Below are 12,626 nucleotides of genomic sequence, written 5' to 3'. Positions count from 1 at the left end.
GTGGAACCTTGTATTTTCTAGACTTTTCAGTTGATAGTGTGACTGCTACTGATTATGATTGATAAAAGCCTGCCTATTCCCATCTTCTGCCTTCATCAAGGAAATCATTGATCTTGGAAGAGATTATTATTATTATTATTATTATTATTTTTATGTTTTTTCTAGGCAATGGGGTTAAGTGGCTTGCCCAAGGACACACAGCTAGGTAATTATTAAGTGTCTGAGACCGGATTTGAACCCAGATTCTCCTGACTCCAGGGCCGGTGCTTTATCCACTGTGCCACTTAGCTGTCCCAAGAATGGCAGCTGGTTCCACTGGGGCTCGAACCCAGGACCTCCTGTGTGTAAAGCAGACGTGATAACCACTACACTATGGAACCTGAAATTATTAGATATAATAAAGTAGAAATGTGAAATAGTATCTATTAAGAGTCTCGGTCACCTTTTTTGACTAATAATAACGTATGTGAATTTTTCTAAGCTCTGGGAATGAGTGAATTGTGGGAATTGAATGAGCTGCACTGAATCCATCTTGTGACTCAATTCCAGCTCAAGCTTGGTACCTTTCTATTTAATTATGGGTCTAGTCCATTTTTTTGCCTTGTGAGAAAACCTTTTTGAGTTGTTTTAACCTAGCCCTATGTGACTGGAAAGCTAGGCCACCTCTATCTTTTGCTTAGAGACCTTAACTAAGGACCTAGGTTGAGTTGAGGAGAAACCCAGTCAGATCTAAGATTGTTGATAGGAGTTTTCTTACAGTTCCACATCTCAGGCAAACCATGTCTTATCGAAAAACTGGTCTCAATAACTTATTGTTTCTTATTGATTATATCTAGACACTTGAGAGTAGTGGGCTATCCCTTTTTTTTTGGATTTCAAGGAATTGTACCTATTTGGTCTCCCCCTCCCAACTTAGAAGACTTCTAATCTTTTCTCCAATTAGAAATCAGATTACCTAATTTTGTCTCCTGCAGATTGGTAATTGTTTACTTTTAATTAATTGGTGTTATTTGAATGTTTTTAAAGCATAAAAATCTGTTTCCTCCTGTATTTAGGGTCTGGAGCCAAGATGAGGAGGCCTGGTTCCAATTTGTTATGCAATTGGCATGCATTACTTAATAAATTGATAGAAGCTCAGATCTCTGTTTCCTTAGTCATTTCATTGTTTACTTGTCATAGTATCTTTTCAAGTATTTTAAAAATCTGTGCCTTTTGGTGCCATCAAAAATTGTTTCCTCTGAAATGGACTTTCTCTTTGTATATTTGCTGTAGTCTAGCCACTTTTTCCATCTTTATATACCATAGTGACATGAGAAAGCTAACAATACAATTTCCTGTTATAAGTGCTATTTTTGTGATGAAATATTTTAAGAGAATTAGGAATAAATTTATTCTGAATGAGCTAAAACAAATATAGTTGCAAGAATTTACTACTCAAGACTTCCTTAATATTTTGTTTCCTATTTCAAGTTTTGATTTTTATTTTACAAATATTAGTTAAATTCATGGTTAATTTTGAGGAAACACATCGTATTTGAGCCACATAAAAAGGTGATTTGACCAGAATTGTTGGTCAGCATCAGTGGGGGCCATAGCTTCCACATTTTGATTTATTTAATACAATCCCTCCTACTCTCTAATACATTTGCTCAGCATAATATAAATTCTTGTTCCTTAATTTCAACTGTGCCCTCACTGTGGCATGGCAATTCTTTGATACTTTTGCAATTGATCCAGTGTCCTACTAAATACATTGGCTTTTCCAAACCTTATCCTTTCTCAGTTGTCCCATGGCTACCTCTACTCATTCCTATCTGCTCAGTTGAGGACCTTGATTCATTTCACTGAAAAAATTGAGGCCATTCACTAAGAGCTTACTTGCATCCTGTCATCCTCATGTCCTCACCCATACCTTCCCTTGCTATCTCCTCATTTACATGTGTCTCTCATGAAGAGATCCCCCTTCTTTGTGACAAGTCAGACACTTCTGTTCCATCTTCTCTGGAGGATTACCTTATATATCATCCCAAACCACACTGTCCACTGGATTCCTCTATGCTGCCTGCAAAAATGTGACCCTATCTTCCTCATCCTAAGGAGAAAAAAACAACAAAACCAAACCAAACCAAAAAAATAAACCATTTGATTTATCCATTCTCACCTACTCCATAGTGTTCTTTTGAAGTTCTAACAAGATAAAATTTATTTATCTCTTTGTTTATTCATTCACTCACTCATTCATTCATTCATTCATTCATTTATTCATCTATTTGTGCATATTTATTTTTAATCAGCCAATCAACCAACCAGCCATTTGTTTATTTGAACTTATTTATTTTTAGCATTCTTTTTATCATTTAATTTTTATTTTGTTCTCCCCAATGATATATGAAATAAAATTTTAATACTCATTTTTGAAAAATTTTGACTTCCAGAGTCTCTTCATTCTTTCCTCCCTTTCCTCTTCCTTGAGAAGGCAAACGATTTGATATAGGTTATACATGTGTACTCATGTAAAACATTTCCATATTAACTATATTGCAAAAGAAATTGTGGAGCAATAAAATAAGTATAATAAAGGGAAAAAATATGCTTCAATCTGGAGTCAGAATCTATCACTTTTCTTTCTTTGGAAGTAAATAGTATTTTTCATCAAAAGCCAACTGGTAGTTCTGTTATTCTGACCCCAGAGTTGAGTTCTACATCCCTAGAGGACTGAGAAGGGAACGTCTACCTAGTGATGGCTGGCCTGTAGTTTAGCACCAGATTAAGGAGAAGTCACAAAATTGGCACTATGTATTGTACAAAGGGCAGGAATAGAAATGAGCAGTAGCTAGGTTCTGCTTTTGCGACTCTAATCCACCAGGAGGGCCTGGAAAACTTGGCCCTAGATCACTACAGGTGCAATTGAAAGTTTTCTAGAAATTGACAGCCACTAGACATCAAGCCTCAATTTGTTGGCTCAGTATTTTCTGCCCATTGTTTTTAGTTCTATTCTCTTTGGGGTCAAAATAACAAACAATGCTAAATGCTGAAGTCCTCTTTTTGTTTTCTGACTTAGTTTATCCCAGGATTCTTTCCCTACTGTAATGTTTTTCTTTTTCAATATCTCTGTTATCTGACTACTATGGTTGGTTGGTTGGTTTGTATGACTGAAGTGATACTTTCCTGGTAGAGGGTCTCATAATGATCTTCACATTTTGCTGGCTGGTCCTATGTTTTGGCAAAATCGAACCTATAAATGCTATCGGAGCTTCAGAATTCTGATCCAAATGATAAGATTTCAATTGGAACCAAAACAATCACGTGATGGGAAAAGACATGGAAATGCAACCTGGTGGTTTCATGTTCTTTCAACTCTAGGTTTTGGTGAAATATTGTGATGGGAGTAAATTAAAGCTGGAGGTCCTTCTGGGTTTTTATCTGTGACACATTTCTTTATTTAACAGAGACATATGGCAGTTAATTTTTGTGCCGCCCCCCTGAAACTATCCATAATTTACTCTATGGTTTTTGCGCATAGTTGTCTGCATTCTGTTTTCCCATTAGAGTTTGAACTCTTTGGGAGGGGTTGGCTTTGTCTTTCTTTGTTTTCCTGGTACTTGGCTCCTGGTAGGTGGTGGAGAAATACTTACTGATTTGACTTGTAAGGGACAGGCCTAACATGTATCACCTCCCCTTGTTGTCTTGAGTTTAAACATCCCAGTTCCTTCACATCTTCCTTATTTTACATGATATTGACGCTCTTCCACATCCTGGTTGCCTTCCCTGTATACTTTCTGCTTCCTAAGATATGGGACCTATATTATCTCTAAGGTCCCTTCCTTGTACCTTTCAGTCTGTCAGCCTAGGTCCTAGGTATTTCACAGTAGAAAAGAATTGTCAGCCAACAGGACGGTACCCAGGTTATCAGAGAGCATGCTCTAGTTTCCGTAAAAAAACCCCTTTCCTGTGTTTACTGGATCAGCATGGAGAGTAAAGTCTTTGGGTACATTAAATTAACATTTGATTTTCCTGATGATTCAGGGCAAATGTCAAGCACGGGAGAAGAGGCAGTAGTCTTCAGCAAAGCAATTGTGGCTCAATATAATGACACATCTCATACAAGAACTAAAGCTATTAGAAGGTAACAAAGGAGCTGCCTGTTGACATTAAGGAAGAATTAGCCTAATATTTTTCATGAGGTCATAAAAGCCAAGGAAAAATAGATTGCAATTAACATGCACGTGTCTTGGTTGAGTTTAATTAAAATAAATGGTAGGAATGGGGTGAGATGTACTTAGGAGAAAAGTGGCTTAGTGTGGTACAAAGGGCCAGGCTAATTGAGTGAAAGGAAGAACATTTTATCTGCTTATGATGGAAAGGCCAAAGATGTTTTTCACTCATCATCCCCTTCTCTTCCTAATTAATTCTATTTAATTTTGTAATAGTTTATAATTAAATGTTTTGTATTTTTTTCTTTATCTTTTTTTAGTATACAGAGTTTCTGGCCTTGGATTGACCTCATACACAGGCCATTGCAACCACAGACACTCTGAATGAAAGACCCTAGAATAGGGAAGCACATCCAGCCAAAAGGGAGAGGTACCTGGGGCCCACTGTTGAAATGCCAAGCATCTCTTTGGAGTATTTGAATCTGTACAAGGAGACTTGTGCCTGAGTTGTTCCACCCATTTCTTCAATGCTGCCAAATCCTAGGGAGAAAGAGACTCCCATTACATTTTCAAATAGCTTGGTGGAGTTTTGTTCTCCATGATTTTGCATCTAGTGAGCCTGTAAAATACATGCGTTCCAGTTAAATACACATTAAATCTCCTCATTCTGCTGTATGCTGGATGATTGGGCAATTTGTTTTTGGCCTTAGGATAGGGTCTTACTCTCCTTCTCTGATACAAATATTTTTTTTAGAGTTTTGATTATGAATAAAATTCCCTCAACATTTTCTGTACAAGGTTATCGTTTGTTTTTAGTTATGCTTTTTTCTCAGAATAGGTAAAATAAGTTATCTTGGGATGTTTGTGGCAGCCATGATTAATGAGAATATTACTGAAGCTTGGTAAACACAGTTCCTTTCCTTCTTGAATGAAACAAGTGAATGGAACAAACCTACTCTTACCAGCTCCTTGAATCATCTCCATGGATATGTTCTGAAGTTAAGAAATTAGCAATCCTTTCAATTTCTCAGGAAAGAATTCTGTTTTCTTAAGATATTATCACTGCTTGGATGGAAGAAGATGCCTTGGAGGAGATTAGGAGCAAACGACCTGCTCAGAAGCCAAACTGGAAAAGGAACTATTAATAGACCTTATGTGGAAGAGAAAGCTACCCAATTGGAAATAGTTACTTAGGCAACAAATGAATTATCCTCTTAGCACGAGAAAGGAAAAAACAAGAAAAAATCTATGGGTGCCAGCTATTGCATGTTTGATTCAAATAGTATGTCTCCTAAGAAGGGGAAAAATGGTAGTGGTAAAGGAGAAAAGTGGTTACTGGTATAGCAGTATTCATATTGGATTTAACTGGATTCAAATTCCATCTTTAAGGCAAGAGGACCTTGGGTTAGTTTCTTTACATAATCGGTCTTCCGAGGTCCAGGTGCCCAGCCTTGTCTTTACAATGAATGAACTCAAGAGAAATAGAATTGTTTACTGAGCTATTTTCAGTGTTAGCAAATCATCTCAAGAAGGCTTTATTTGAATTCTCTTTACCTGAGTTTAGTTTTGAGAAGTATGGAAGTCTAACCAGAGACATTTTGGAGACCAAAGTCAGTTACTTTTGTTGTTTGACAACTTGAATTTAACTACTAGTGCAGTGTACTAAGCAGGTAGGGCCTGGGTATCCACACACAGAACTTAGTAAATAGTTCTACTCCAAGGCTGTCTTATTTTGGAAGAGGGAAAAAATAAAAAAAATAAGTTGAATGCAAGATAAAATCTCCCCTTTCACTGGTTAACAAGTTGGGGAAGATGAGAATTTGATCAAAATAGGGACTTGCAATGAGAAGTACAGGGAAGCCAGTGATGCTAAGAAGTGGAGGGGAAAAGAGTGTGAAGTCTCGGTCTGGGGGATAGTCTCATCTAAGACATGAAGCAGAAAAGGGAATGGAATCCTCAGTTTGAGGAATAGTGAGTAGCCACTGTTGGCTGAATAGGTGAGTTCGATTTTTGCTTTAGGAAGATAATTTTGGCCTCAGTGAGTAGGAGGTAGACTTGAAATTGATGGAAGGGGAAAGGTTAGAATTAGATGGATGCAGCATTAGCCCTGAGAGGAGCATTGCAGGTTTGAAATAGAATGGTGGCCATTCAGTCTCTTCCTTTTTTTTCATTCAGTCTCTTCTAAAATAATTGAATCTATGCAGTGATAATGACCCTCTGAGGATATTGCATTGTTCTTTTCCTGCCACTGGAATCAGTGTGTGTGTATGGGTGTGTGTATTTTGCCTTAGATGTGGTATTTATTCATTTAAGGCCTGTTTATGCAATGGATAAACATACATATCCCTTCAAGAAAAGCTGGAAGAATGAATGTTCTCTGGACTTTTTAGATGAAAAGTGCTGGAAAACACAAATAATAGAAGATTCAAATAAATCCATTCATCATGCTCAGTTTCAGGTTGATATTCAAATAGTCTACATTATATTCCAGAGTCCTTCTCAGATATCTTCAGTTCCATTTAGCATACATTTATTAAATGCCTACTGTATACAGAGCACTGCAGTAGGCACTGGGGAAGGCAAAGATAAAAGAAAAAGCAATTCCTGGATGTGAAGAAACCCACAAATTCGAAAGGAACTTATTTTCAACCATTTCTATAAATAAGGAAATACCCAAAGTATGCAAAATAGGTCGTTGATATTATCATTCAGGAAGGTCAACTTGTACAATTTGACATACACACACACACACACACACACACACATACATACAATGTAAGGCATAGAAGTAACAACACAGGGCTAGGCATGACGCTAATTGATTGAATGCATAGTGCGCAGAACTGTATCTCGGAGCCTAGTCTCCCTAATTCTTTTGGCTCAGTCAATAGTCAATAAACATTTATTAAGGACCCACTGTATTAAGCATTCTTATCTGAAATACATTCTTACAAAGATTAGGTCATTGGAAGTAGCACCATGGAATTTGCCTTATTTTGAAATGTAGCTGTGTTAAAAGAGGGGGCCCTAGGACACCTAATTTTGAATAATGAGAAAGTGATTTTCTCTCTACTTTTAGTAGCCATCCCACTAGCAGAGGAATGTATGAAGGTCAAACAGTTACAGAATCACCAGCCATTTCCTTTTCTGAAGCATATGAGCACCACCAGCCCAACAATGATCAATTGAAGTTTCATGTCAAACTTCTGACTTGCCAGGTCACCAAAAATGTATGGGTTTCCCACTGTGTACCTCTGTTCAAATTGTAACCTTTCTGTGATCAATTCCAATCTGAGATTTTTTTTTTCTCTGTGAGGAGTTTTCATCTTTTCTCTTATCACTTAGGCATAGTCAGATGGTGAAAAGACATGTAGCCGATTAAGAAGTCAAATTGTAGTAAGAGAGAGGTCTAAGCAAAAAAAAAAAAAGTATGTCTTTATAGGATTATCAAAGTCGAGAAGAATCCACTGTTCAGCTTTCCACAGAGGCCACATATGTCAACCAGGAAATTCAGTCTATCCGTCAAATAGACCATTTTCTTTAACATTCTCAAAGCTCTGCTCCAAACTTCAAGACCCAATTTCCTCTGCAAAGTGATTAAATGTTTTATTCTTTTATTTTGACAATGACATAGGCATTTCCCAGGTGAATGAGTCCTCCCATTAAAATTATCAGATCTTTGTTTGAAGAAGGAAAAAAATCCAATCTTCATGTCAATAAACAACTGAATAAATTTAGGCTTAGTTTTACTAGCAAACAAGGAACTTCATTTTTATGCTTAATTCCTTTACCACATCTCTTAATTATTCTTTTATCCTTTGTCTTAGCCCGAGGATTTAGAAGTGGAGAGTTGCACAACAGAGGTACCCCAGGATCATAAAGTTAGAGCCAGAAGGGACCTGAAAGGTTGTCTAATCCAGTGATGGCCATCTCAAATAGAAATTGATCCTGTGGACTGCATCTTGATTTAGAAAACTACAAACGAACAGTATCTCTGCTGTATTTTATTTTACCTATATTGGTAAATATTTACCTATATTAGTAAATATCTCCCAGTTATATTTTAATCTGAAGAGGACCATACTTGGGAGTTTTGTACATTTTAAGTTTGATACCTTTGATCTAGTCCAATGCCCTTATTTTACAGATAAGGAAACTGAGACCCAAAAGGACTTCCTTAAGTCATGCAGTTAGGAAAAAAATAGATTCTTGAGACCTGTGGGTCAACATCAGGAGACCAAATAGATGCCTAATATTTGGACAAATCACTGGCCCCTAGATTTATAACAGAAAAGGAAAACAAAGAGTTCGGCCTCTCTATTTTATAGAGAAGGCAAATGAAGTTCATAGAGGTAAAGGGAAGTCTTATTTCTGTGCCTCAGTTTCCCACTTCCTAAAAAAGAATAGCTGTAAGGAAGGTATGTCACATCCATCTGGATGAGAAAAATGATGAGAAGACCGAATTAAGATTTTCAATGTGTTTTGAAAACTTTGAATGAAAAGAGCTATCACCAGTTTAAAAAATGATGCATATGATTAGAGCTACTAGAATTCTGAGTTTTCTCTGTGCAAGACGTTCACGTCATGGATCACATTTTCAAGGGAAGGTGCATTGCAGCTGCTTGCCACATTTCCCATACCTGGGTTACCCTCTTAGAAGCCTGCAATTGTGTATGCTAAATGGTTAATTGCATGCAAAATTGCCCATTTCTGTGCACAATTATCCATATTATGCACGCAAATTCTTGTTGGAAAATCTGGCCCTCGAAAACTCAGACAGTGAAGGAAAGTGCGCCCACGTGGTTTCTGAAACAGAAATTATGGCCTGCCTTGACTGCATAACTGCTGGGAAGGATTAAAGCTGTCTCCTTTTCCAAGTTGATTCCAAATGTATTTTCAGGCTGCATAACACGACAGTAGGATGAAGGCGATTTTAGAAAGATAAATGTGGAGTCTTTTTTTTTTTTTAAATCCAGCTGTCATTGGAGATGGAAATAGCGTTTCTAATGCCAGCATCTAGGACTGAATGGTGCATGATCACTGCAGGATCAGAAGACCTCTTGGACAACAAGTAAAACAAATGATCTTTTGTTGAAATGAGGAGAGGCTGCAGTACAGTTTGATGATTTCCAATTTTGTTGAATACTGGGCAGTTGAAATTAACCACTTATAGCATTCATTCATTCTCTTAAAAATGAGTTGATGTTCTTTGGCTATTTCAAATGAAGGCAGATCTTCTGGGTGGTTTTGTGATACCTTCAGTGGGATTAGCCTATCTATCTCTAGATCCTGATTAGTTCAAATAATGAATCCTCTCAGGTGATCACATGTATTCAAGTTTAACCTACTTAAAGTTATAATTATGAGAAATATGATCCTGTGTATACCCCATGGACATATATAATGTCAATTCCAACAAAGGTACCATTTCGATGGATTTGTTATTTGCACTAATCGAGACCTTTTTCTGTACAGTCGAAATAGGCCCCACAGCTCTTGAGGACCCATTTAAAAAAAGCCTGAACCAGAAGAAAGCTGGTGAAAGTATTTCCAGGAGGATTGGTGAGGAGCAGAGCATCTCATTTTCATAGTTTAGCTTAAGTTACCTGAAATTTCTAATCCTGTAGGAATTTATTAAGCAACTATTAATAGCAGAGCCTTGTGCTAGGCTCTGTTGATACAAAGATAAAAAGGAAAAACTTAAAGAAATCCAGGGATTTCAAGGGCAAAGGTAAGGAAGAGGAGTGCATTCCAGACATGGGGAGCAATTTTTACATAGGTGTGGAGATGGGATATGACGAACTAAGTTTGGGGGATTTCGAGAGGCAGAGGTGATGGAGAGGAGTGCATTCCAGATGTGGGGATCAGTTTCTGCACAGGTGTGGAGATGGGATATAAAGAGCTAAGTTTGGGGAGCAGCACATTATTTATGTTATGTTCTATCAATTGTTCTCCCCATTACACACTCCAGTCTGGTTTCCTCCATGCCAGGTTAGTTTTCTGCCTGTACTTCTGATGTCCTTGCTCTTCTGGAGTTTTCCCCTGTGAATTTGGTCAAGTCAATTCCCTCCACAATTCTTAAGGGACTTTCTTGTTTGTAGAATGTCTTTGATCTTGATCAGGCTTCCCTCCTTCCTCTTATACAATCTGTCTGTCTGTCTGTCTGTCTGTCTGTCTGTCTGTCTCTCTCTCTCTCTCTCTCTCTCTCTCTCTCACACACACACACACACACACACACACACACACAAAACTCATCCACAAAACTTTTCCTTTTTAAATTTGATGTTTTATTCCTAACAGTGCCTTCTTCCCCCAAATCTCTGAAGCATTCTTACTCCTCTCATATTTGAAGACCTCTATCTATCATGCTAATAAAGTTTTCCAGGTTAATTGGAAGTGGAGTCCTAGTTTTTCTTCTTCCTCTGAATTCCATGGAGATATACTTCACATAAAAATTCATGAAGACTGTACCTTGCCCATACGATATATCACCCCTGGATTTCCTTGGCCTACTCTGCTGCTGAGTTCCTTGCTTTCAGAATGGCTTCTTCTGGAGAGCAGCTATTCTGTAGGGGTGTGTGTGTGTGTGTGTGTGTGTGTGTGTGTGTGTGTGTGTGTGTAAATACCTTATTTCTATTCACATATACATTCCACAGAGAGCTCAAAGACTAAGAGTAATTGTCCTTGATGTAGTCTGATCTCTCTCAGATCCATTTAAAATTTGTGATGACTAAAAGAGCTATTTTGTGACCATGGAAACATTTTATTCAAATGAATTAGTCTTCTGCTTGAGAAAAGCAGTTCTTTGCTTAGGAAGATGTCCATTTGTCTGAAGTACTAGCAGCTCTGCTTAAAAGCTGAGACTGGTCTAGATTTCTCTATTGGTTCCCTCTCTTTATTTTCCTCTGCTAGTAATTAGCCTCAGCTTATTTTCTCAAGGGCACTGTCTGTAGCTCATGCATCTTTAAATATACATGGGGATAGGGTTAGAGCATGAGCTCAGCATGGAGCTGAAGGTATAAGGGAGAGTAACCACTAGACATCTAACCTGATCCCTTCAGTTGGTGGTGGAAACCTCTCACAAAAAAAAAATAAGGAATTGAATTCAACTGAACAAACATTTATTAACAGAAAGGGAAACATTCACACAGGTATGTAAATACAATTATGTTTAGTGTAATATGCGGGAGAGTACTGATAACTGGCTCAAGAAGGGCCTGATAGGAGTTGGTTTGAATTGCAAGTGGTAAGGTGAGGAGAAGAAGTTCACAAGACATGGTAATAACTTGAGGAAGGGCAAAGAGTTGAGAGAAGGGGTTAGTATGTATGGGGAACAGCTAGGAGTATGCCAGTTTTCCTGCAATGTATGGGGTGTGTAAGGGGAGGCTATATGAAATAAGTCTAGAAATACAGTCTGGAACCAAACTGTGAGGGGCCTTCAAAAGGCATACAGAACAATTTGTACTTTAGAGTCAAGGCACTTGGGAGTCTTTGATGTTTCCTCACCCTAGGAAAGACTTTATCCAATGGATGCTTTTGAAATCTCAATTTAGTAGCTGTGTAGAGAAGAGAGACTGGAGGCAGGGAGACCAATTAGGAGGCTCTTGTGAGGCACTAAGAGCCTGAACACCAATGAGGGGAGTTTGAGTGGAGAGGAAGAGATGGAAGGAATGGATGTTTCCTAGGAAGAATGAACAAGAACACTTCACGTGAATAAAAATACAGTATCTCAATTCAAAGTTGAGATCACCAGTTGATGCAAATAGCATGAATTAGAAAGCATTTTCAATTTGGAGACACATTTTCATTTTGGAATGTGGGCAAAAAATTCTGTCCCAATGTGTGCATTATGGGGCTACTTAATGGTGTGCAGATGAATATACACTAATGGAGTTTAAGCAGAAAGGTTTTTTTATGATTATGATACATAGATGATATTTTCCTGATTTGAAATGTGATTGTAATTCAATGGGAATGTTCATTATGGAGCTGAATAGTTTACATCCTGCAATTAAATTTGTAGGAAATTACTATTTAGTCAGGAAACTAACAACTTTTTTAGCATGCCAATTACAAATAAGAAGAGTAAATTGACCATGTCTATTTATAAAAAAAAATTGCCAACAGAAATACTTTTAAAAACTTGCAACAGAGCTGTTACCCTGGGTCCTTATGTAAACATTTTCCATTTTCCAGGCTGCCTTGGGGTAATCTGTGCTACTGAGGAATATAAGATTTTATAAGTGTCACTTTCAAAAAATTTCATATCTTGAGAATTTTCTTACAGACCCAAAGAACTCATGCAGGGAGAAAATAGTCATTCAGATTCTGTCTCTCCTATACTCACGCAAGAAACTGATTATATGTGTGTAGGTATAAACATATGTAAATCACAAATGAGGAAACTATTGTTGGGACTTTAAAAATAGTGACATAGAAAGGGGATTGTATATATTAAGGACCAGTTTATAC

The 12,626-nt window shown here is 37.5% G+C and overlaps 1 non-coding gene across 1 annotated transcript; it reads right to left on the bottom strand.

Moving 5' to 3' along the window:
- Nucleotides 1-307: 307 nt before the first annotated feature.
- On the bottom strand, nt 308-380 carry TRNAV-UAC (transfer RNA valine (anticodon UAC)). Its single transcript has one exon. It is a non-coding gene; the product is annotated as a tRNA-Val (tRNA).
- Between the last annotated feature and the right edge of the window lie 12,246 nt (nt 381-12,626).

The sequence above is a fragment of the Macrotis lagotis genome, chromosome X, assembly GCF_037893015.1.
Source record: "Macrotis lagotis isolate mMagLag1 chromosome X, bilby.v1.9.chrom.fasta, whole genome shotgun sequence".
NCBI classification, from domain to species: Eukaryota; Metazoa; Chordata; class Mammalia; order Peramelemorphia; family Peramelidae; genus Macrotis; species Macrotis lagotis.
The sequence above is the reverse complement of the archived record's forward strand: the minus strand, read 5'-3'. Positions and strand labels throughout refer to the sequence as shown.